This window comes from Grammomys surdaster, unplaced genomic scaffold (assembly GCF_004785775.1).
Source record: "Grammomys surdaster isolate TR1022 unplaced genomic scaffold, NIH_TR_1.0 126036, whole genome shotgun sequence".
Taxonomy (NCBI): Eukaryota; Metazoa; Chordata; class Mammalia; order Rodentia; family Muridae; genus Grammomys; species Grammomys surdaster.
Window position 1 is genome coordinate 1,621,168 of NW_021620849.1, and position 23,545 is coordinate 1,644,712.

The 23,545-nt window shown below is 47.1% G+C and overlaps 1 protein-coding gene across 2 annotated transcripts in view; it reads left to right on the forward strand.

Moving 5' to 3' along the window:
• The first annotated feature begins 5,880 nt into the window (after nucleotides 1-5,880).
• Nucleotides 5,881-23,545, forward strand: part of Abhd2 (abhydrolase domain containing 2) — a 101,780-nt gene continuing 84,115 nt past the window's right edge. Inside the window, exon 1 of one of the 2 annotated variants that reach the window (XM_028754769.1) lies at nucleotides 5,881-5,999. The gene's annotated coding sequence lies outside the window, so the exon portion shown is untranslated. The remainder of the gene's footprint in view (nucleotides 6,000-23,545) is intronic. The other variant, XM_028754768.1, reaches the window with a different exon arrangement.

The window sequence follows — 23,545 nt, forward strand, 5'->3', positions numbered from 1 at the left end:
TCTATCTATCTATCTATCTATCTATCTATCTATCTATCTATCTGATCCATCTGTCTATCTATCTATCTATCTATCTATCTATCCATCCATCTACCTAATCCGTCTGTCTGTCTGTCTGTCTGTCGTCTGCCTGCCTGTCTAATTTATCCATCCATCCATCCACCCATCCATCCATGTAGTGGAGATTGGGGACAACTTGCAGGAGTCAGCTCTCTCCTTTACCTCATGAGCAACCACCTCCACCACGCAGCTACAGAATAGTTTCCTCTCCCAAGACTGAAACCCGGCATCCATTGAACCTAGCTCCCACTACTTCTCCCTGCTACCTCTCGCCCCCTGTCCTATCGTACTTTCTGTGTCTGAATCTAACATCTCTAGGTGCCTTGTAGAAGTGGAACATTGCAGTTTATTGCTATATACATATACATTATACATATACATGTAAGAGAGAGACGGGGTGGGGGGGTGAGAGAGAGAGAGAGAGAGAGAGAGAGAGAGAGAGAGAGAGAGAGAGATAGCACAAGCCAAGGAATGATGGAGCATGCCTGTTATCCCAACTCAGGTCACTGAAGGAGGATCACAAGTTCACAGTCAGCCTCTACTACCTAAAAAGACCCTGTGTGAAACGAGATTTTTAAAAAGTGAATCAACATGGTGCATTTATAAGTTACAAAAGGGAATAAGAGATCTAGACAGAATCATGAAGGAGGTGTACAGATGCCTGGAGATGGGGGCTGCATGCCCTGCAGGGTGCTAGGTAAAGCTGTTAACTCAGGTGAAAGCATTCACAGGCCTCTCCGCTGGCTCATCGCTCCTGCCAATTCCCCACCCTGGACAAGCTGACTGGAGTGCTCCCACCCAGAGGCCTCTGTAGCTGCTGCCTTTACCAGGTGGAATGCCACCCACTGCCCATCCAAATCCACCCTGGGGGCCTCCAAACTCCAGCTCAAATCTCCATAAATCCAAACCAGAAGAAACCGTTCCCTCTTATGAATAATGATTTTCAGCACAGACTGCACAGTGCTGCTTCCTGCTTGGTCTTTGGAGGTGTCTCTAGGACTTCCCCTTTGTTCTATATCCCTGCCCACGTGGGGACAGGACCTTGCCTTATCACTCAGTCCAGCTCTCTAGCACGGAAAATATGTTGCTCAGTAAAACTGTTTACTGTCTGGTTAATTAAAAATATGACAAAAACAATATATGGGTCTCTAAAGGGATTTTAAGTAGCTTTAATTTGGCTTGATCACGTGGATTTTGGTAGGAAAGGATTTGCAATGCGCTTATTTAACACATATTTTACTGACTTCTTTGGAATTAATAGTGGGAAACGGTCGATTTTTATTACTGGAATTAAGGATGATGTCATGAAGAAAAAGGTTTGCTGACTGAGACATTACCTACCTGTCTGATACTTTTATTATGTATCTGATAGTAAGTCTGGAACACCTTCAAGGGTGTGTGTGTGTTTACATGTGTGTGTGTGTGTGTGCGCGCGTGTGTGTGTGTGAGTGCACATACGTATGTGGATACATGTGTCTGCATATGTGCATGTATATACACATATGTGTATATACATGTGTGTACATGTATACACATGTGTGTACATGTATGTATGGGTGAGTTTCATGAGTGTTTTCAATACCAGGCCTTATGTGTAATTATCACTGCAATATTTATCATCTAATTTGAGTTACCTCAACAAAAAGTCACTATAACATTTTCCCCCAAAACTATCTAATCAAGATTTTATCTTTATCATTTTTAGAAAATTCTATTTTTTATTTTAAGCACACACGCACGCACACACACACACACGCATGATGGGGGAGCACCATGTGGAAGCCAGAAGACAACCTTGTGGGCATCAGTTTTCTGATCCAGTTGACACAGGATCAAACTCAGGTCCTTAGGCTGGCACAGTGGGTGCTTTACCCACTGAGCATGTCACCACCAGGCCCCACTTCAAAGTCTTCTTATAGACAGCTTTACATGTGGATCAAGGACACAGCACAAACCAAATCAGCTATTTTCCCACCACCATTTCCAGCCAGCTGGAAGCTTTTTCTAATATCAAAAGGAACCAACCAGGTCCTTGAATTGCATCCTATGCTCGGCTTTGTTGACCATTGACACACTGGGCCTGAGAACTACTATACCAAGGTAATCAGCCCGACCAAAGAGAATCTGGCCAGGAGGCACAGTGCATTCTGAACCTAAACTACCTATAAACAACACAGGGTGTGACAATATCTCCACAACCTTGCATTCCTTGGTCTGACTCAACAGCCACACTGCAGCCTCTAGTCTCACTCTCTTGGCCTCTCTGCCGCCACCGCTGCCCTCACGGTGATTAAACTGATGAGCTGTAATCCCCTGGAATTTGACACAATCCTCCAACTGGTCTTCAGATAATCCATAGCAAAAGAGGGTGGGTGTGGCAGTGTTCTGGGAAGGTTGAAGTGGTAGGGCCACACGTTGGAGGCCGTTCTGGGTTATATGAGGCCTTGTTTTTAAAAACCTGAATAGAATAAAGTTACATACACACGTGTCCGTGCTGATATGTGTGCTAAAAATCATTTGATCACCGGGGAGAAAACTTAAGAAAATAAATTGGACTTTGGAGAAATGTTCTTCGGCAGCTCCTCTCAGAACCATGACAAGTTTTCTTCAGAGCTTGGCATTTGCCAGGTCTGCTTGAAACACTGTCCATTACAAACTCATCTGTTTAGTCATAGGGCCCCAGGGGGGAAGCACATTACAGTTGGCTGCATGTGATAAAGAAAAGGACAGCACGGAAAGTCACTGTGCTTGCCTAGGGCCACAGAGCTCAGGAGAGTGGGAGCAGAGCTCAAGCGCTCACAGCCGAGATACCGAAGCTGGTGGCTCTCAACCGTTCCCTGAGCCCCGAGAAGGATTGACAAGGCTAAGAAACTGCCGGCCAGAGCAGAGTACACATTACAGCTCCCCCATCTTCCAGCGTCCCTTTCAGATTCTCTCAGGCCAAATCCCGTAGAGAGGTTTTGACTGAGTTAGACCCAGTTCCACATGAGTGAAGTCCTGGAGCATCAGTCACCGTAGAATGTGAGCAGGGTCACCACACAATCTGAGCAGGGTCATACCGTCTCTACGTAATCTTGAACTTATGACCCTCCTACCTCCACCTCCTGAGTCCTGGGATTACAAGTGTGCAAGCATGACTCTGTCAGGTCTATCCTGTGCTGAGGATGGAACCCAGGGCTTTGCGATCCAAAGGCAAGCAGTATCAGCTGAGCCACACATCCGGCTCTCCTGCGTTCTCAAATCAAGCTTTACCGACATTCTGGCACCTGAGTATCTCAGGCCAAGGCTCTCCAAGTCCACAATCCTTGGAGGTTACTAAACTCGATGGCTAAAATGAGGCCATTTTTGCCCCCTAAATGACCTCCCACAGGGATGCTTTGTAATAAGATTAAACAGAATATGGCAAGAGCCCTGGAAGAGGGGCGGAAATAGAAACTAGAAACACACAAGGAAACAAAGCTGTGAACTTATGATGATGGATCTTTCTTTAAGTCACCCGGCCACAAAGGAGGGACACCTGTCCTCCCAGCTCCTGCCTCTCTCTGCCTTGGCTTTGTCTGCTCATTTTCTGAGTGTCAGTGACTCATCGTTTGAGAATTCCTAAGCTGGGCAGATGTCTTGGCTGATCCTAGATCCCTGCCACAGGAAGGAAAATCCACTTTTACCGTGGTGAGGCATTGGCAATTCACTGCAAACAGTCACCTTTGTGGCGGGGATTCAAACTATTGAGCTCATCTGAGACCCCAGGAGTCACCTCAGCCGTCCCAAGGCCCGAGATGATGTCTCGGCACTCACGGGCAGGAGGAGACTGGCATTAGGCAGAGCCAGCTTCTTCAGCACGTGTGCAGCCCTGTGCATAACCACCAACCAGCTCTATTTTAAGGGAAGAACCAGAAAGCTGTAGCTCAGAACCAAGTGTATGCACCCACACACACCACACACGCACACATGCCTGCACCCACAGTCATGAATGCAACTCTCTCGACTGGCAGCAAATCTATTTATACATTCCCCGTTTTTAAGACTTTCTTTTTAATTGACAATTGTGCATACTTATGGTACACCTACCACATGATGCTTTGGTATCTGTGTATCAGTGAGGTGACTACATCAAGCTGGTTAACACTCTTATCTGGTGACAAATCCCGAGCTCATCTCTCAAGGTCTAAACCATTTCAGCAGAAGAAAACTCAGGACCATGGGAGAGGCTGTTCCTCCGTAAAATCCTTTGCTACCAAAGCCTGGCCTTCTCTTTGTCAAGACAGAACAGATAATAGAGGAATAAATAAATGTTGAGAAGAAACTTTATTGAGGTAACATGACAACTGGGTGAAAAAGCAATGGAGTCTCCCCTCCTCTCTGCTGTCCCACGGCTAAGGGTGTTTTGAAAGATCTAGGGTTCAAAGCATTTCCAAGAGTCTATTTCTGTCCACACTCTGGGGGTGTCCCGTACCTTCAGAATGAGAAATGGGGGAGTCTGAAGGATATTTTACAGAGTGACTTCTGGATCAGCACTGCGCAGCCTTCAAAGGGTGCTATTTGCTCACGTTGTTTTGTTTGTTTGTGACAAGGCCTCATTGTGACTAGGCCTCACTACATAGCTTGATTTACAGCAATCCTCCTGCCTCAGCTTCCTGCTGGATTAACAGACAGGAGACATGAGTTCATTCCTACTCCTTGAGTTGGTTCATAATTTTCTTGTCACTGTCCTGAAATGTGTTGGAGAAAATTTAGCATTGCTTCAAATCCAAATTCCTTCCTCTGACTACGTGGTTCTTCCATGTCTCCTGCCTGTTCTCTTGCGACTACGCTGTGTGCCTTGGCAGTGTGTCGGTGGCTGCCTCACTGGAGTTCCGTTTCAAGTCGTCAGTAGTCTATCCTTAGTCCAGCAGGTGCCATTGCATGCGCAGCCTCAGGCTCACAGAATTGTAGAGCCGGCTTTAGTTCATGAATGGAGAGGGTGAGTGGTTAATAGCGAGTCTTGAGAAACGCCCGTGGTATGCCACACACTGTACGGATCTTCTATCAGCTACCAGCCCTTACCAAATGAAGTGAGAGAACTCTGAAAGGCTATAAGGCATGGCCAAGGCCGCAGTCTGACTTCAAAGGTCACATTTTTCCAAGTGGCCTCCAACCACCAGGGTTGGTTAAAGGGGAAGAACAGAGGGACAGTTAACAGGTCCATAAAGTCCCGCATGTTCCCACCCACTTCCCTAGCTGAAAGAGGTCAAAGGCCGCTGCCTCCACCTCTTTTTCGCCTCCACTTCTTCGTCGTCGCTTTCTGGCTTGGTGACTCACCACCTCTGCTCTTCAAAGTTAGGACTCCACGTTTCAATCACCTGCATCCTGAGCTACAGGTTCGTCCTCCTGAGCACAGCAGAGCTGAGAATCCCACAGCTGAACTATCTCTTTCCCAGTTTATCTCTATAAGACTCTAGACCCTTCCGCCCCAGAATTCAGAAAGCCATCACAATAGGTCCTCTCCTCTACCCAGTATTATCAACCATCGTACATAATCCATCCTTTAGCAGGCTCCCCTTATCCCGCCCCTTGGGGGCGGGCCTTACCCAGTAGCATCTAGGCCCACTGGCTAAAGACATCAAAAGTAACCAATTATAGAAAAATCTTCTGCTAAGAATCTCCGCCTTCACCCTGAGGTGCAGTCCCACCGACCAATGGGGTACCAAATAGACGCAATAGGCATGCTGAGCAAATAGAGTGGCGGCTGGGCTATCCAATGAACATTGGGAGAGCTTTGCTGGGGGCGTAGCAGAGGCGGTCGTCAGGGGCGTGGCGGCAGTTGCCTGGGCGGGGCCGGTAGCGGCGGGAGCTGCGCTGGCCAGGGGTTCCGGCTGTATTTCTATGAGCGCAGCCGGCAGCTGCGGAGCTGCGGGAACCGGACTCCGGGCGGGCTGGACCGCTGGAGTCAACGAGCAAAGGTAAGACCTCGGCTGGGCGAGCTCCACCAAACAGGGATCGCGCCCTGGAGGCGTTGGGCCAGAACCCCGAGTTCCGCGGTCCCCAGCGTGGCTCGGCCCATCGCGCCGCAGCTTGAGTGCTCCAGATCCGTGGGGACTGTTTGGGGACTGTCACCTGGCACTGCGGGGATCCAGAGAGCCAGCTTGTCTAATGACAGGGCAGCCCAAACCACTGATAGGATACGCCTTCCTAAAGGTCCTTTGTCCTCTCCTGCTCGAAGAACCGAGGCTGGGGACAAGGCCGATGGAGGCCTCCTGGCTGCCATCCCCCGTTCTCATCAATGCTCAGTCTTGGTCCTGGGGAGGTATCTGCCTGGCCAGACTTAGGGTAGAGAGTGCAGGATGCTGGAAACCTGAAAGGGCCTAACTACAAGCCCGGATATTCGATGGGTCTATGCATATTGGGATCCCAGGGCTCACCTACGACGGATAGGTTCAAGTTCTAGGGAAGCAATTTTTGACCTACTTGGAGGCGCACTTTATTGAGCTTGTGGGGCAACTATTCTAGGTGTTTCGTGGGCTTTCCCCACAAGATCTGGCCAGCAGCGCCCTGGGCTGCCCGCCAGGCTGAGCAGCCAGACCATCGACCTTGGAAGTGCCTAGCCAGAGGCCAGATGACAGCCACCTGTCTGGGATGCTTAGGAAGGGGAGGATTGTATGATCCATCTGTGAGGCCCTTCTCCATCCACCCATGCACTCTGGACAACATTTATTGACTATATCGCGGATGGTACTTACCGGAGTCCACTAGATTCCAAGGGGGTGTTGAGTTCACCCATAATGATTTTTATTGGGGTCTTAGCTCTCAAGTGCATGTGTGCATGCCTGCGTGCAAATGGACTAGATTATGTTGAATGGTAAATTAATCAAGTGGTTCATCTTAAGTGCGCAGTTGGGGGTTCCTCTTTCTGGTTCCTCTTTTGTGGTGCTTCCACCTCCAGCTGGTCAAGTTTTACCTGGCCCAGAGGCAGGTTCCAAGAGCAGGCTTGGGAGAGATTGCAGGGTTGGCAGAGTCAACATGATCTGTGCCCAGAGCTTTTCAAGGACCATTGGGTTACAACCACATTAAGCAGAGTGCATTTCCCCTTCTCACTGCCTCCCCTCATTTGCCTGACTAGAAAGGACATAATCCTCTGAAGGTCAGGAAGCAGAAGAAATAATGGTGACCCGCCTTACCCATGCGAAGATGAGTGAAGCTTCAGGCAGGCAGCCAGAGTGCAGACCAGTCCATGCTGCTAATGGTCAGCGTGAACTTATGATATTTTGAAGCCAAAATGCTGAAACTCATCTAATTCATTCTCTTTACTGTATGGATGAAGAAACTTAAGGCCTAGGATGGTCACAAGCAGGCCGGTCATCACACAGTCACAACTAAGAGTTGTTCGATCCCTTGAACCTTAGGTCTAAGTGGCACATGACTAGAATTCTACTTCCGGCCTAGTTCTCATTCTTTAAGTTCTAGAGGAGCCCTGAGCAGGTAGAAGCACGGACTTTGGCATCTAAGTACCTGGGTTTGAATCTTAGTCCTGCTTCTTCCTAGCTGTGTTACTTGGGGAAAGTTATTCAACCTCTCGGTATCAGTTTCCTGGTCAGTAAGGCAAGGAATGATGTTGGTACTTTAGTTAAAAGATTGGAGAAGTATGCGCTATTGGAATCATTAGAACAGTGCCTGGCCCATGGTCACCCTAACAGATTTACTAAGTAGCCAGTTGTCGCCTTTCCATGTAGCTTTCCTTCATCTCCAGCACCCAGGATTTTTCCACCCTTAAACATTGTCTAGATTTTAACATGTTTTTTTTTTTGTTTGTTTGTTTGTTTTTGGTTTTTCGAGACAGGGTTTCTCTGTGTAGCCCTGGCTGTCCTGGAACTCACTCTGTAGACCAGGCTGGCCTCGAACTCAGAAATCCGCCTGCCTCTGCCTCCCAAGCGCTGGGATTAAAGGCGTGTGCCACCACTGCCTGGCTCTTAACATGTATTTCTTAGTCACATCACATTTTTTCCCCTATTTTCCTCGGATAATGTGGTTCCTCTGGTAGTTCCCACCTTGTGTCACATCCCCTGAGACACCAGTATTTCCATCATCTTTAAAGGGATTAAAAGTGAATCTCTCAAAGCGGTAGACAGAAGTTCCCGGGGATCTCAATCTGCATGGCTGTCTGTCTTTCCAAACTGGAATCCTTTCCGCCCAGCCGCCCTCCCCAGTTGTCAGTGTGATTCAGCGAGCTTACAAATGGAGGAACGTTTTTAGATTAAGATTTCATGAGCCACCGAATTAAGTGCTTTTCGGAAGTTGGGGGATCGTGTGTCAGAGTGCATTTAAAGCAGATTCCTTAGTCATTTGAGTAGGGGGTGCGGCCGGCAGCAGCCTGGCGGGAGACATGAGAGCGCAGGACAGATCCTTGCTTGTGGGCTCTTCTGTCTGCACCCTTCTTGCACTCTCCTTCTTCCTCTTTTTACAGAGCTTGAAATAAACCAGATGGCCATGCAATGTGAGTCCTTTCTCCCCTCTCTAGCAGAAGTTCCATTCAGCCCTTTTACTTTCACTTTCATTTACACTACCTCTTTGATGCTCTTTGAAAGCTCCAAGGCTGTGTTGAACTCACCTGTTCGGAAGTGCGCCCACAGAGTGCGGGGGTGGGGGAGAGGATGGGGGCAGCTTTCTGTAAATGAAAAGATGCCTGCCACCTTTGTTTCTGTATTTTGAATTTAGCAGAAACTCAGTCCCCTGTGGTTTTCCCTTCTCTGGGTGTCACCAGAGGTGACTACTCTTCATTGATGGGCACCTAGGACTATGATCCTGCATCTGAGGCTCTTGCCTTGAATCTTCTGCACCCAGCCATTTTAGAAGAATGGTTTTCTCTTCTTTGCTGTGTTTGTCTCCCAACCCCCGAATTCTAACAGAAGGATGGGTCCTAGTCAATCATTCCCTCCTTCCTGAACTCACACTTTCCCCTGGTCATTTCTGATCGAGCCTATGCAGTTCTCTTGGCTCACAGCTCCTGCCCTAGAGCATAGCACAATCTCTGGCCCTGTAGGAGACAGGGGAAATAACTCTCCTCCCTCCTCCCCTTTAAAATCCGGTTAGGTGAAAACCCCGGCAGATGGACATTTCCAATATAATGGAATCCCATCTGGCAGAATTTCTGTCAGGGCTGTGCCCTACAGTATCTGGATTTTTATTGGATGTAGGATTTGAACCTTCATTGACCAGTTGAGTTAATGACTCCGCTGTTGAGTTGTTGTAAGCCTTACTGTTTCATCTTGCCTATCCTAGGAACAGACGCCAGAAGGGGTAGGAAACCTTTTAATGTGGTCAAGTGTTAGGATTATACCCAGCCTTTCGTGGCCCAGTATTTTGGCCAGTGCATCAGTAAGATATCTCTCCTCTCCAACCCCACTTTTTTGTGGTGTTGTTTGAGACAGTGTCTACGTATGCAGTCCAGGCTTGACTTCTCAATGGACCTCCTGTCTCAACCTCCTTAGGTTCTGGGATTTCGCCCTTGATGCCCAGTGATTACAGCCATGTTAAGCCTCTGTGCTTCTTTTCAGCATTGATAATATACACAAACTTATTTTCCATGAGGACTGGTTTTGTTTCTGTTTTGAGACAGTCTCCTGTATCCCAGACCTGCCTCAAACTCACCGAACACCCAAGGGTGACCTTGGTCTCCTAATCCTCCTGCCCCTGCCTCCCAAGTACTGGGATTACAGGCATCAGCAGCCACCAGCAGCCACCACCCCATCTTCTTTTGAGGATCATGCTTCTATCTACAAATGAATTTTTACCGTCTTGGATCCAGGGCATCATGTATGAGAATTAAAGATTTTCAGTTTATAAAATGGCTGTAGGAGACAGATGAAGAACCTCACTATCACCAAGAGTTGTGTGTTCTGGGCCAATTGGGCAGAACGCGTGTTACTCACAGAACCGTGCTCTGATCTTTCATAGGCATTAGGCAACAGCCAGAGTCTGAACATCGGTAGCACAGGTTTGCCCAGGTTCTGACTTTTCTCTTGTATTCAAGTGGAACCCTGGTTAGCCAGGTGCTAGCTTTGGGTTCCACTTGTATACAACAGAATGAGGGATGACTTTGAATGCCCGTCACATCACCTCTAAGTCTGGAGAGTGCTGGGCTCATCGGCCTTTCCATTAGGGTACCGTGTGTTACATGGGGAAGATGATGGAGCCCAGGGTCAAGATTCTGTCAACTGAGCTGCATCCCCAGCCAAGGGGAGGTTTGTTAGTTCGACAAATTCTCCACCTGATGTGTATCAGGAACACTGCTAACCAAACCAACAAGTGTGTCTGCTTTATTACCTAAAGCTATTTTGTTTTTAAAATTGGTCCTATTTAAATTTTTAAAACTTAATGCTCTTAATTCAAATTTTGGTGTTTTGTTTTCTGAAACAGAGTCGCTCTTGGTAGCTCTTGCTGGCCTAAAACTTGATAGGTAGCCCAGGCTGGCCTCAAACATGCAGACATGTCTGCTTCTGCCTCCAGAATGCTGGCATTAAATGTGTGAGCCACCATGTCTGGCTTGCATTTTGTTGCTATTGTTCTTTTTTATTTTTTTGCACACTTATTTATTTCCTGTGTTTGTATTTATGTATGTGCATGTGTTCATACCATCGTGTGCATGTTACTTTACAATTAGATAACTTTGGGACTGTGTTCTCTTTCTCTTCCATCCTGTGGGTTCCTGGGACCCAGCTTAAACTATCAGACTTATTGACAGCCACCTTTATCTGCTGAGCCACTTTTCTGGCCACTGAAAACTTATTTGAAGAAAATATACACATCGAAAGGTACAAAATACTGAATCTATATGAGAAACATCACTTTTGGAAAATACAATTCTGCCTCGTTTTGGATTTTTTTTTTTAAATGGGAAATAAATAACAATGCCAAGTGTAATAGCTCACATTAGCTAACTCAGTGTATGGAAGTTTGGCGCAGGAGGATTGCCATTGAGTCCAGTATCAGCCTGGGCTACACAGTGAGTTCCAGGTCAGCCTGGTTTACAATGTGAGACTATATCTTGGTGTGGGGGTGGTGTATGGGAGAACACATCTATTGATGATTTTATTAAATATTTGAAAAGTGCAAAGATTAGAAAGTAAATGGACCTCTGTCCCAATCCGTCCACCTAGTTTTACTCCTTAGAGACAGCCAACCAGTGTCAGTAATTTATTCTCCCTCCAGAGGTAAGCTCTGCACCCAGCATCTGCTATAGATGGCGCGCCTCGCCCTTTCTACACACATGGCAGTGCACGCTACACAAGCTGTTCAAAACCTTGGTTTTCTTCACTTTATTTTTCTTGGCAAGACGAAATAAGCTTCCAGGTCACCCTTTATGAAGGCTGTCCATTTTAGATCCCGCTTTCTGCCCTAAAGGATGCCAAGAAGCTCTCTTGTTTAGGGCAGCAGCGTTGCATGGGCATCTTAAAGCATTTTTGTGGCAGTTTGCAGACAAATGTTTTTCTTCTTTGCCCTACTCTACTGTCTAAGGGTCTTGAGCTGACTCATCATCTCCACAAATTAAAGCATTAAATGGCAGGAAAAAATTTTTAGACACAGCAGGTAGTAACAGGCAACAAACTTTATTAAAGTGAATTAGCATACATCGCAAAGCGCACAGGAAGACTCCTCACAAAGTGGAGAGGGGACATTCAGAGACCAAAATACACATACACACACACACACACTCCAACCAGGGCTGGGCGTTGTGTTTCTGGGCCTGGGATGGGTTCTCTTCCCATTACTTTGGGGATTGGTCAACTTAAATAAAGAGAGGGGAGCTGATAAGGTCCACAGCTTCAGATAAACATGTTCAGGACCAGCCTCGAATACCTGACAGCCTGGATAGATCAGCCAGAAGGAGTGGCTGCTGGTGGAAGAGAAAACCTGCCAGGCTTTTGTGTCGAGTTAGGAGGGTGAGGAAGAAGCCAGAAGTTTGCGGTTTTATTGTTTATCTGCGACTGCTTCCCTGTCTGTCAACCTGTCAAGGGATCTGTCTGTTCTTTGTCCCTCACTAGTAAGAGCTCTGAGCCTGAGAAAATGCCTGGAGAAGTAGAAGGCTCCTCCTCCAGGTTAGTCTGTGAAGAATAAGGAACACTGAGACCCTTGGGCTCCAACTGTGCCACTGGGCAGAACGTACAGGCAATGCCAGAGGCGGTTCCCTGTACTCTCTGGTGTCCAGTGTTTCACTTCCAGCTCCTGTTGTCTGGCCCTGTGTCTGCACAGCAGCTTTCTCTGTTTCTCTGTGTTCTCACCTTTGAACAGCAGCCTGCCCTTCCCTTCAGGACTTCCTGTTTGGGGAGCATTAACAAGGGTCACACCCCTTTTCTCTTGCCTCAGAAGATCCAGCTCTGCCCACTTCCATTGTCCTCCAAATCTATGCACGACTTTTGTTGATCTGATTGGAAGTGTTTCCCAGGCCATCCATACATCTTGCCACTCCCACTGAGCCAGCTTTGCTTGCTAAAGCTTTCCCTGGGTCAGGGAAGAGGGTTTCCTGGTTCCTCACATTTGAGTTTCAGTGGTTACACCTGTGTTTTAAATAACCACGCTGATTTAAACAGTCTTCTGGTCTTCTGTGGTTCCTGGATTTTGCCTGTGGGTTTTGGGTTTTCTCTAAATGTTCCTTGGCCTCTTTCTTGCTTTTATTTGCCCCTGATTATCTCTGAGTCTGCCTTAGAGTCACCTTGGCAGTGATTGAATGTCCAAGATGTTAGTCAGTGAGGCCAGTCTTGAGTCATCACTTCCTGGTCTTTGCTCACTGCTGGGCAGCATTTCGTCCCTCGGTTTGTGCCACAGGTACCTTGTGCGTTCGAGGAGAGGGGATATGGCTATGAGTTATTCTTTTCTCCAATAAAAGAGACAGAAACTCCCAACAAGTGTCCCCCAGTTGTTCACTATCACTCTGGATAATTATTACTTAGTCATGTCAGTGAGGGCAGTGGGGAAAAAAAAGTAATAAAACCAGGAAGTCCATTCAGCAGAGTCTCATCCAAATTAAAAAATTCAAATTCTAAACCTAACATCACTTATCACCTTCATTTTATTTATGAATAAATATGTCGACAAATAGGTCAGCATCTGAGGAAGTCAGTGTCTCAGAATACAGAGTCCAGACAGGCGGTGATGGTACATGCTTTTAGTCCCAGCATTCTGGAAGCAGAGGCAGGTGGATCTCTGTGAGTTTGAGGCCAACCTAGTTTACAGAACTAGTTCCAGGACAGCCAGGGCTACCTTGTCTCGAAAAAAGAAAAAGAATACAGAGACTCTTCTACACAGGTCAAAAACTTGTCCTGATAGTGAATCGTGGCATTTGGGAGGGCCTAGATTTCCTGCAGAAGGTTCTATTCATGAAGTGTTCTCACCGTTTTTAGTTTCCGTAAGCAGTACCAGAAAACCAGAGTGCCCACTCACTCAAGCTTTCTCTGTAAGTGGGTACCTTTTGGTGGGCTTATAGGTCCAGTGTCTTTGGTGGCACAGACCATGAGTTTCTAGCACGTTACCGAAATATAAAACTGATAGAGGACCTTGGGGTCTGGATTCATTCATGTGTGAAGTGCCATGTTGGCTTTCTTTCTCTCTCTCTTTCTTTCTTTCTTTCTTTCTTTCTTTCTTTCTTTCTCTTTCTTTCTAACCTTCTTTCCTTCCTTCCTCCCTCCCTCCCTCCCTCCCTTCCTTTCTTTCTTTCTTTCTTTCTTTCTTTCTTTCTTTCTTTCTTTCTTTCTTTTTTTTTGGAGACATGGTTGCTCTGTGTAGCTCTGGCTGTCCTGGAACTCACTCTGTAGACCAGGCTGGCCATGTTGGATTTCTTTCTTTCTTTCTTTCTTTCTTTCTTTCTTTCTTTCTTTCTTTCTTTCCTTCCTTCCTTCCTTCCTTTCTTTCTTTCTTTCTTTCTTTCTCTTTCTTTCTAACCTTCCTTCCTTCCTTCCTTCCTTCCTTCCTTCCTTTCTTTCTTTCTTTTTTTTTTTTTCGAGACAGGGTTTCTCTGTGTAGCCCTGGCTGTCCTGGAACTCACTCTGTAGACCAGGCTGGCCATGTTGGATTTCTTAAGCAGTGAAAGGTGGGAGGGGGGTGAGGCATGATGACCTCAGCAACCTGAAGGTAAGGGTTAGGATTAGGGAAGGCATCTCAGCAATGTTTACATGTGCGTCTTTCTGAAGCATGTGTGTAAGCCTATGACATTCCTGATGTAGCACGTGAAGGGGTGAGCTCTCGTCACATCTCAGGTCCTGCTTGCTCACTCTGGTGCACCAGCTCTCTGACCTTGGGCTCAGCTTTCCCAGTCCGGGGCCCAGGCTCTATTTGTGAAGTTTCCTTGGTTCTCATTAGATGAACCCGCAGCACTCAGACTTCTTTGTTTATGTGACTGATAATAGGAAATACTTGGAATGCCCACCCTGAAATGCTGGGATCGCTAATAATACTAGGTACCACACATACAGCCTTGGTGCCCCTCATCTGTGTGTGAGAAATCCTGATGAGTCGGAGCCAGGAAACCCCATTATAGACAAATACAGAGATGGGTGTAGCACAGAAAAGTGGGAGGAACTTTTCAAATGAAGAAGTAATGTGATAAATAATTGGTTAGAATAAATCATTTGCATAAATTATTTGCATGACTAAACACATGGTCCAAATAGCAGCAGCCAGCAGCTGGCTCATGTGTCATGGCCGCACATGAACTCCGGAGCCATTGCCCTGAAGTTGACTGGAGCTGAAAACTGGGGATGAGTTTGGAGCTCATTGGCTACCAAGAGTCTCGTTCTGTTCCTAAATAACCACTCATTCATTTGTTAGCCTTTTGTGGCTATTTTAAAGATATGCACTAGAGAGAATCATGTATTGAGCCCCCATGGCCCTTGGGTCCATCCCCAGCTTATGAGTAATGGAGTTCCTTTACTTTTCTAGTACTTTCCCCCAAGCCACATTTATCTTAAAGCTGACATTTATCTTAAAGACACCATGTCGTCTCCTCTGTAAATATTTCCATGATAATGCCCCAAAATACTCTTATCACACATCCGTTAACATTTTAAAAAATTAACAGTAACACTTTTAACATTGTGTATGTGGTCAGTCACTGAATATAGTCAGCCTACAGCTAGGCCACCCTGAACATGCCCAAGATTGGCTGAGAACCTGACTCTCTTCATTCTAGTTCATTGTTCTACCGATTATGACTCTGTCTCTTTGTGTCCTTGGCTCTATGAGGTTGTTATTTGGGACAGGGTCTCACTGTATAGCCCAGGCTAGCCTGAAATGCACACCATTTTTGTGTCTCAGCCTCCCCAGTGCCAGAATTACATATGTACCACCATGCCTGGCTTCTTTCCACATACTGTGTAAGCACCCTACTCCTAAGCTTCATAGGCTCCCCCCTTCTTTCCCCCCAGTCTGATCTGTTGGAGAAACCAGGCACTTTGTGGTACAGAAAGTTTTCTCTGGCCAGGCAGTGGTGGCGCACGCCTTTAATCCCAGCACTTGGGAGGCAGAGGCAGGTGGATTTCTGAGTTTGAGGCCAGCCTGGTCTACAGAGTGAGTTCCAGGACAGCCAGGGCTATACAGAGAAACCCTGTCTTGAAAAACAAAAAAGAAAGTTTTTTCTGCTTTTGAATAGGCAATGCATTGACACAGTGCGGCCTGGGCAGGTACATTGCAGTAAAGACTGAACAATGTTCCCAGAAGTAATGACTGTTACTAGTGCCTCATACCTCACATGTGTGTTATGTGTAGCCCAGCAGATGTGATACACTAATATCCCTTTTCTTCCTCTTTGATATAGTCGATAGCATATTGTCCGTGGTTTGCCTTGCTTATTTATGTTCAGGTAACATGGAATGACGCCTGTCAGCAGATTGCCACGCATATCATCTGGCAAGCTGCTGCTTTTCTCCTGTAACCATTTGTGAGATTGTTTGTCCCTGGAAGTGGAGGGGAGCCCGACCTTCCTAGGATTCTGTGATGTGACTGGAATCTTTGATGAAGGGAGGTGTTCCTTGATTTCATGGGTTCAGCAAATGCTTATGGAGCTTCCCCCTGCTGAAGACGATGCTGGGGCCCTAGCACCTCTCCCGGGGTCTTGGACACCATCTGCCTCTCAGTCGGGTATAGCCCAGCCGAGGGAGGCTCGCTGTGTTCCTGGCTCCACACTCCCTCGGTGGCTTGAACTGTATTCATATTGTAACCCTCAACTTCCAAGTGCTCTGGCTGCAGTTCCCTCTTGTGTCTGAAATGTACGTAAAAGTGCTCACTCGCCGGGCGGTGGTGGCGCACGCCTTTAATCCCAGCACTTGGGAGGCAGAGGCAGGTGGATTTCTGAGTTCAAGGCCAGCCTGGTCTACAGAGTGAGTTCCAGGACAGCCAGGACTACACAGAGAAACCCTGTCTCGAAAAACCAAAAAAAAAAAAAAAAAAAAAAAAAAAAAGTGCTCACTCATTCTTGTCAGTGCCACTGAAAAAAACTGTGTCCTGTACAGCAAGACGACGGAAAACGCCAAGGAGAAGACAGCCGGGGATGCTTTTTTCAGTTTAGATAATTGTCTATTTCTGTTGGTCTGTCATTAATACCATCCATTACAGGTTTGCCCAACCGAGGAAAGGTGGGTGTGGCACAGACATTTTCGCCGTAGGGCCCTTAGGAGGAATGCAAATGTCTCCATGTCTATTTTTGAATGGCCTTAGGGAGCTCCTGTCAAGGGGACTGAAGGTGGGCTCCATCCAGCTCCAACATGGCGACTGCTCCCCCTCCCATGTTCCTGGAGCCTTTCTCAGGGCCCAGCACAGGGAGGGGTCCCTGGTCCTCAGTTTCCTTGCTTATTTTCTAACACTCAAAGCTGTTGCAAGTACCAGATGAGGTAATGTCTGAGTGTACACTTTGTAAGTAGTAAATTACGAAGCTAGCCTCCACTGTCAACACAAATGCATCTTGTGCCTCGTTTGAGGAGTAATCAAGGTCATGTATGAACATCGCAAACGCTTGATAAACTATGAGCTACCCAAGTCGAATGCTTCCCATCATCCAGTCTGTTCCTTCGTTTACGATATATAGGGTGTTAAAGATAATGATGTCAGGGTCAAAATCCCAGGGCAACCTTGGGTTGGGTGATGGAGAAGCTAGTTGTCTACAGTGGCAGTGCATTGTGTACTGGAGTGTGTTGTGTGTGTGTGTGTGTGTGTGTGTGTGTGTGTTTGGGTGTGGGAGAGTGGTGATGGCTCACATGCACATCAGACAGCAGTCTAGCCAAGCTGGAAGAGCTATCATTTGTTTCTGGAATGCAGTCCTCTGGTCTTGGTGGATATAGCAAGTCCCTTTTAGGCCCTCTCTGGTGAGCACAACATTGTCGAGTTAGCATAGTGTTTGTAGCTTTAAACTCGTAATATAACAGGATGCTCTGGCATAGACGCTTGACCCTGGCTGCCTCATTTAAGCCTCTCAGGGACTCTTCAAGGAAGGTTCTATTATTCTTGTTTAATGAGGTGCCAAGAGGTTAAGAAATCTGCCCAAAGTCACACAAGTAGTGTGTAGCACAGCTACAATTCAGGCCAAGTTTGTCTTTTCTGAGAGCCTATGAGCCCATCTCCCCAGCCAGCACTACAGATCAGGGGAAGTCCCTCAGTAAGTGGAAATCTTGCGGACATCAATTGTTCTAAAGGACTCAGTCCTGTTTCTCTCATATGCCAAAAGGGAAGCTTATTTTATCATCCAAATGGCCTCTTGGTCTAGATTAACGTAGGATTAGTGCTGTTCAAATGAGCTTATGTTCACTAGAAAACCTCTAGAGAATGTCGTGGCATTGACTGTCTCAGCAGAGATGCAGAAGGCCGTGTCTTATAAAGTTCTGTAGCATGTCCTTCCAGGCAACCACTTGTCCCCACTGTGGCTTATCTGTATTTTCGAGGCAGCCATGTCTGAAGTAGATTTCATAGCTTTTTGGCCTACTGAGACATTCTTTAGTCATGAGGGAGAGAGAGTAGAAAAAAAAATAGACCCGTGGACAGTAGCTTCTCAGAATGACAGAAAAATTGAAAACCTTCATCTTGAATGGACAAATCGTTTGTCGGATCTTCAAGAGAGTCTTTAAAATACCCAAAAGCTGCCGCAAGCCCAGGTCACATTGGGCTTTCTTGGCGCACAGCAGCAAGGCCGCTGCCTACCTCTCCACCTGATGGAATAATCTGGCAAGGAAATAAGATTAAAGGAATCACAGTGGTGGTGCTTTAGCCTAATTGAGTCTTTTCCAGCAGGCGCAATCTGCTTACAAGATGCCCACTATGTGCTCAAAAGCATGAGTTTCCAACTGTGTAGAATGTCAAACGGGAAGAGTTAATTCGAAAGGCATTGACTCGTCATTCTTTTTTTTTTTTAAAGATTTATTTATTTTATCTATATGAGTACATAGTAGCTGTCTTCAGACACACCAGAAGAGGGCATCAGATCCTATTCCAGATGGTTGTGATCCATCATGTGGTTGCTGGGAATTGAACTCAGGACCTTTGGAAGAGCAGTCAGTGCTCTTAACCGTTGAGCCATCTCTCCAGCCCTTGACTCGTCATCATTCTTAGAATGAGATGGCCCTAGCAGATTTCCTAGTCATGACTGGCATTTACATGTGAAGGTAGGCCACTGGGGTCTTAGAACCTAGAGGAGGTAGGCCTCTGATACAGAAGTTCCTACAAGATGAGTTAGATACCATTGAGGACTGTCACTGTGGCTCCAGTGATGAGTGACAATACATGTCCCAACAGAGCCAACAGTCTGGTTCCAGTGGCCAAGTAAATGTTCCCCACACCTCCAGCCTTGCGTCAGCCCCTCACACCAGTAGGATATGCACAGCCTATTGCCCACTGCCATGACAGCATCTGTGTGGCACTGGCTTCCAGGCTGACTCCTGGAAATCCCCTTGTAAACAATGTGGAAGCATCATTCCACAGTGACTCATGATCCCCGCTCCAAAGCTATCCCTCCGGTTCTGTCTGCCTCACACTGCTCAGCTGTGACCTTGATGTCTGTGCACACCCCATTTCTCTCTTCTCTTCTGTCTCTCCTCGAGGATCTCCAACTGCCACGCCATCTCCCTCTTCCCTCTGCTTCCTCTGTTTGAATTCCTCCAGGGTTTGTTGTCGGCCCTAGAGGATTCAGTTCTTACTCCTGTGGGTTGCACTGTCCAGCACTTTATGGATATTGTGTATTAGACGTCTTTCATAATGTCCACAGAGGACAGGCTGAAGCTGGGGCCTTGGATAGGAGCAGGATTTGAGTGGAATGACAGAACAGGGTGTCGTCTGTAAAACACTCCCTCCCTCACGCTTGGCATGAACTCTTCTCAAGGTTGATATCAATGCCTCTCCGGGAGGCTCTGTCCTTTTCATCTGCTAAGCACTGCCTTGGCCACTTCAAGCAGGTGGATTCATTTTCGGTAAATGCTTATGTCCTCTTCCCAGTTGTGGAGAAGGATTTTCCCTGCTTCTGATGAAATCCCCTCCGTGGCTGGCAGCTTCTCACCTCCTAGGACACTGACAAGTGGTGACACTTATGTTTAGGGAAGGCACTGCAGGGTAAGCTCCAGAGCCATGCTGCAGGGGCCTGCCTACCTGTTTTCCAGTACAGTGTATCACCAAGGAAGGCCGGGAAGAACCTGGAGCAGGTGCTGCTGGTTCTGGGCAAAACTGGATTTGGACAAAAGTCAAAAGATAAAAGTCGCTGGCAGACTAAGGGTGGCAGTTGGGACTCTCCCTCGGGCTTTAAAAAGGCTGAGAAATTTTGCTTCTATAGTGGGAGGAGAGAGAGAGAGAGACAGAGAGAGACAGAGAGAGACCGAGACCCAGAACAACAGTAGGGTGTTTGTATTGGAGGGCTGGGGAGACGGGAACATTTGAAGGTGTGAACTTCTATTTCTTTATTTGGCAAAGCAATCCATTTAGCTCAAACCTCAAAATATACCAACCCAGTGTGCTTCCTTTTGCATTTTTATTTTTCTAGACTGTTCGGTATCCCCCATGCAAAGATCTGACAAAGGCAAGCTCAGGGCTGCCTGGAGACAGATGCCTGGCCACGTGTGTTAAAAGTCCCTTCTGGTCGCTTTCAGACGAACAGTCCTCTAACCCTGAAATATTCAGGTAGCTTTCCTATAAGGAGTTCAAAATGTTTTGTGAGCCTTTCATATGTCTCCAGATATTTTGTAATTTTAAAATGTCTTTAAAACACATAGTTTAACTCGCTAGCTTCTTTCCCTCTTTAGCGTGTAAAGGAACCTATGCTCTCTCATTTTTAGAAGAAAGTACAAATTAACATGAAGTTTATACGATTTATCTAAGATTAGTTGGCAGAATCGGAACTCCAACTCAGGGTCTCTGATTCCCAAACCTGTGTTTGGATAGATCATGTGGGCTCTCGCGCAAGAGACCTACGCAAAGCTGCACAGTACAGCATGCTGGAGGGAGAACAATTCTAGAAGCCCTTGGTAGAAATATAGAGGGTACAAATGAGACACGTTCTCCTCTGACATCCAGACTCCAGACTGTCTGGGTCTTACCACCTGGGTTGTACCCTACAGGTTTCAGTTCTCTGAATCCACATGACTGGTAGCAGAGGCTAAGCGTGTCTGTCCCACACTACCTCTTCTTCATTTTAGCCCAGGGACCTCAGTGTCAGTGGTTTGTAATCCTCCGTGTTGGCTGCTCACAGCTGTTGTCTGAGGCTCAGTGGAGCCATGTGACCTCCAGGCCTGCTGCTTGTTGCTTGGCAGAGCCTCTCTCTACCCATAGCTTCCAAGGTACTTTTACACCCTGAAGAAAGGCGTGCCTTCCGATGCTGTGCACACTGAGTTCTCTTGCCCCAGGAGCTTCTGTCAGTCTCAGGGAAAATCAAGATACAGAAGCTGTCATTACTGTCTATCCTTGTATTAAAGGGCCCAGTGGTACAGCCTTGAGAAGAGCTGTTGCTCTCACAGCTGATAGAATTCGTAAGAGCCACAGAGCTGAGAGGGGCAGGAGAGAGTTTGCTCAGCTCCAGCAGGCCTGGGGAAATGGGAAGAGTCGGTTTTCCCTGTGGGGAGGTAAACGGCTTGGCGAACTGGTCAGATCTCCATGCAAATCTGCTGTTTGTTGCTTACCGTGGTGGGATGCAAGGTTGTCAGCTTTGTAACTGGCTGACTCCCACCCCCCATCCCCCACCCCTCGTCCCCCATCCCCCACCCCATTCCCTCCTTCCCAAAAAGCTTCTCTGCAGGTCTGTGAAACACGTCCTGGGGGGCTTTTTGCTGTAGATCCAGAGCTGTCCTCTTCACTTGTGCCCTTCTCTGAAAACTAGCAGCTGGATCCGGAGACGAAGCCGAGTTGGTGTGATGCTTGCCTAGCCCGCATGGAGCTTTGAGCTTGGTCCCTAGAATGTAAAACTGGGCAGGGTGACTCATGCCAGGAATCACAGCACTCAAGAGGTGGGGGCCAGAGGGTCAGGGATTCAAGGTCACCCTGTCTGCTCTGTAAGTTCTGGGTCAGCCTGGAATGCTTGAGACTTTGTCAAGAAAAAGGGGAGAAAAGAAAGGTGGTCTGTCCATGAAGCAAATGAGAAAGTGGAGTTTGTCTAGTTCTGGTAAACTGAGAGTTTGCTTTGATGTTAGAGTTTAGTTTAGTACAGGTTTTTAAAAGTAGACTCTTTGAGGCTATTGAGTCACCTATTAAAATGTTTTCTTGGAAATGTCCTCTCTGAAGAGTCTGGGATCTCTCTAGTGGGAACTGCCAGCTTTTGTTTTGTTTGTTGGTTTCTTCTCAGCATGGGTTGTTTTCTTTATGGTAGAGAACAGTTCTGCTCTGGGGAGAGGCAGGTTCTCCGCACTTCTCCACCCTTCTCTAGGAGGCAGCATGTTTTCTCCTCCCAGGTTTCTTTGCAAGTGGGGAGACCAGCTTCTCTTTAGCAGTTCAGTAAACACGCAGTGCCCAATTAAAAGTTCAGGGTGACTCAGTCGTCAGGTATTTTTAGTTCCGTGAGCCTTTTCTGTGAAAGCTGGTGGGTTACTAGCCATTCCTGACATTTCGAAGTGAAGTCAGCATGTTCTTGCCTTTCTTAAAAAATTCCCTTTGAGCCGTGCAGTGGTGGTGCACGCCTTTGATCCCAGCCCTTGGGAGGCAGAGGCAGGTGGATCTCTTGAGTTCGAAGCCAGTCTGGTCTACAGAATGAGTTCCAGGACAGCCAAGGCTACACAGAGAAACTTTGTCTCTGGGAGAAAAATCCCAGAAATTTGAAGTTTGTTTTATTTTCTGTGTATGAGTGTTTGCCTGCATGTATGCATGTGTACTTCGAGTATGCCCAATACCCACAGAAGTCAGAAGGGCATCAGGCCTTGGAACTGGAGTTATAGATATTTGTGAGCCTCTGTCGTGGGTTCTGGGAACTGAACCTTTTTTTCAGTTCTTTTTTAAAATTATTATTGGATATTTTCTTTATTTACATTTCAAATATTACCCCCTTTCCTGGTTTCCCCTCCGGGACCCCCCTATCCTATCCTCCCCCTAACCCTCCTCCCCCTGCTTCTATGAAGGTGCTCCGCCACCCACCCACCCACTCCCACCTTACTGTCCTGCCATTCTCTTACACTGGGGCATCGAGCCTTCTCAGGACCAAGGGCCTCTCCTCCCATTGGTGCCCAACAAGGCCATCCTCTGCTACATATGCAGCTGGAGCCATGGGTGGCTCCATGTGTACTCTTTGGTTGGTGGTTTAGTCCCTGGAAGCTGGGGTGGCGGGGGGGGGGGGGGGGGGGCATCTGGTTAGTTGATATTGTTTTTCTTCCTATGGGGTTGCAAACCCATTCAGCTCCTTCAGTCCTTTCTCTGACTCCTCCATTGGTGACCCAGAGCTTAGTCCAGTGGTTGGCTGTGAGCATCTGCCTCTGTATTTGTCAGGTTCTGGCAGAGCCTCTCAGGAGACAGCTATGTCAGGCTTCTGGCCTTCACGAACACTGAGCATATCTCCAGTCCCTGGTTCTTGTCTTTGACTGGGAGCTCAGAAACTATCCTTGAAAACTTGAGCAGTTTATAACCTTATGACTTTGTAGAAGAATACAGTTAAATAAAACTGTTATCACCTGTGTGAGCTTGCACACACACACACACACACACACACACAAAGGAATTTCAAGATCTGAATTTTTAATGAAATTGAAGCAACATTAACATAAATATTTTAATTATCTACCATGTCTTTTACTTAATCAAATTATATACGACCTTGTACAGTCTTTCATCTTGCAGGATCAAATTTGTAAGAGATGTCAGTCTAAGTGTGTGTGTGTGTGTGTGTGTGTGTGTGTGTGTGTGTTCTGAGATTGCACGTGCAGCGCTGTGGCTGGCTAGTGAGGAGTCTTCTTAGTTGAAGCTTTCAGCCTCTGCTCCAGCAATGTCAGCATGGGAAACCTACTCTGATCTGCATGGGTGGCCCCAAGAGTCAGCAGCAGCAGCAGCAGCAGCAGCAGCAGCAGCAGCAGCAGCAGCA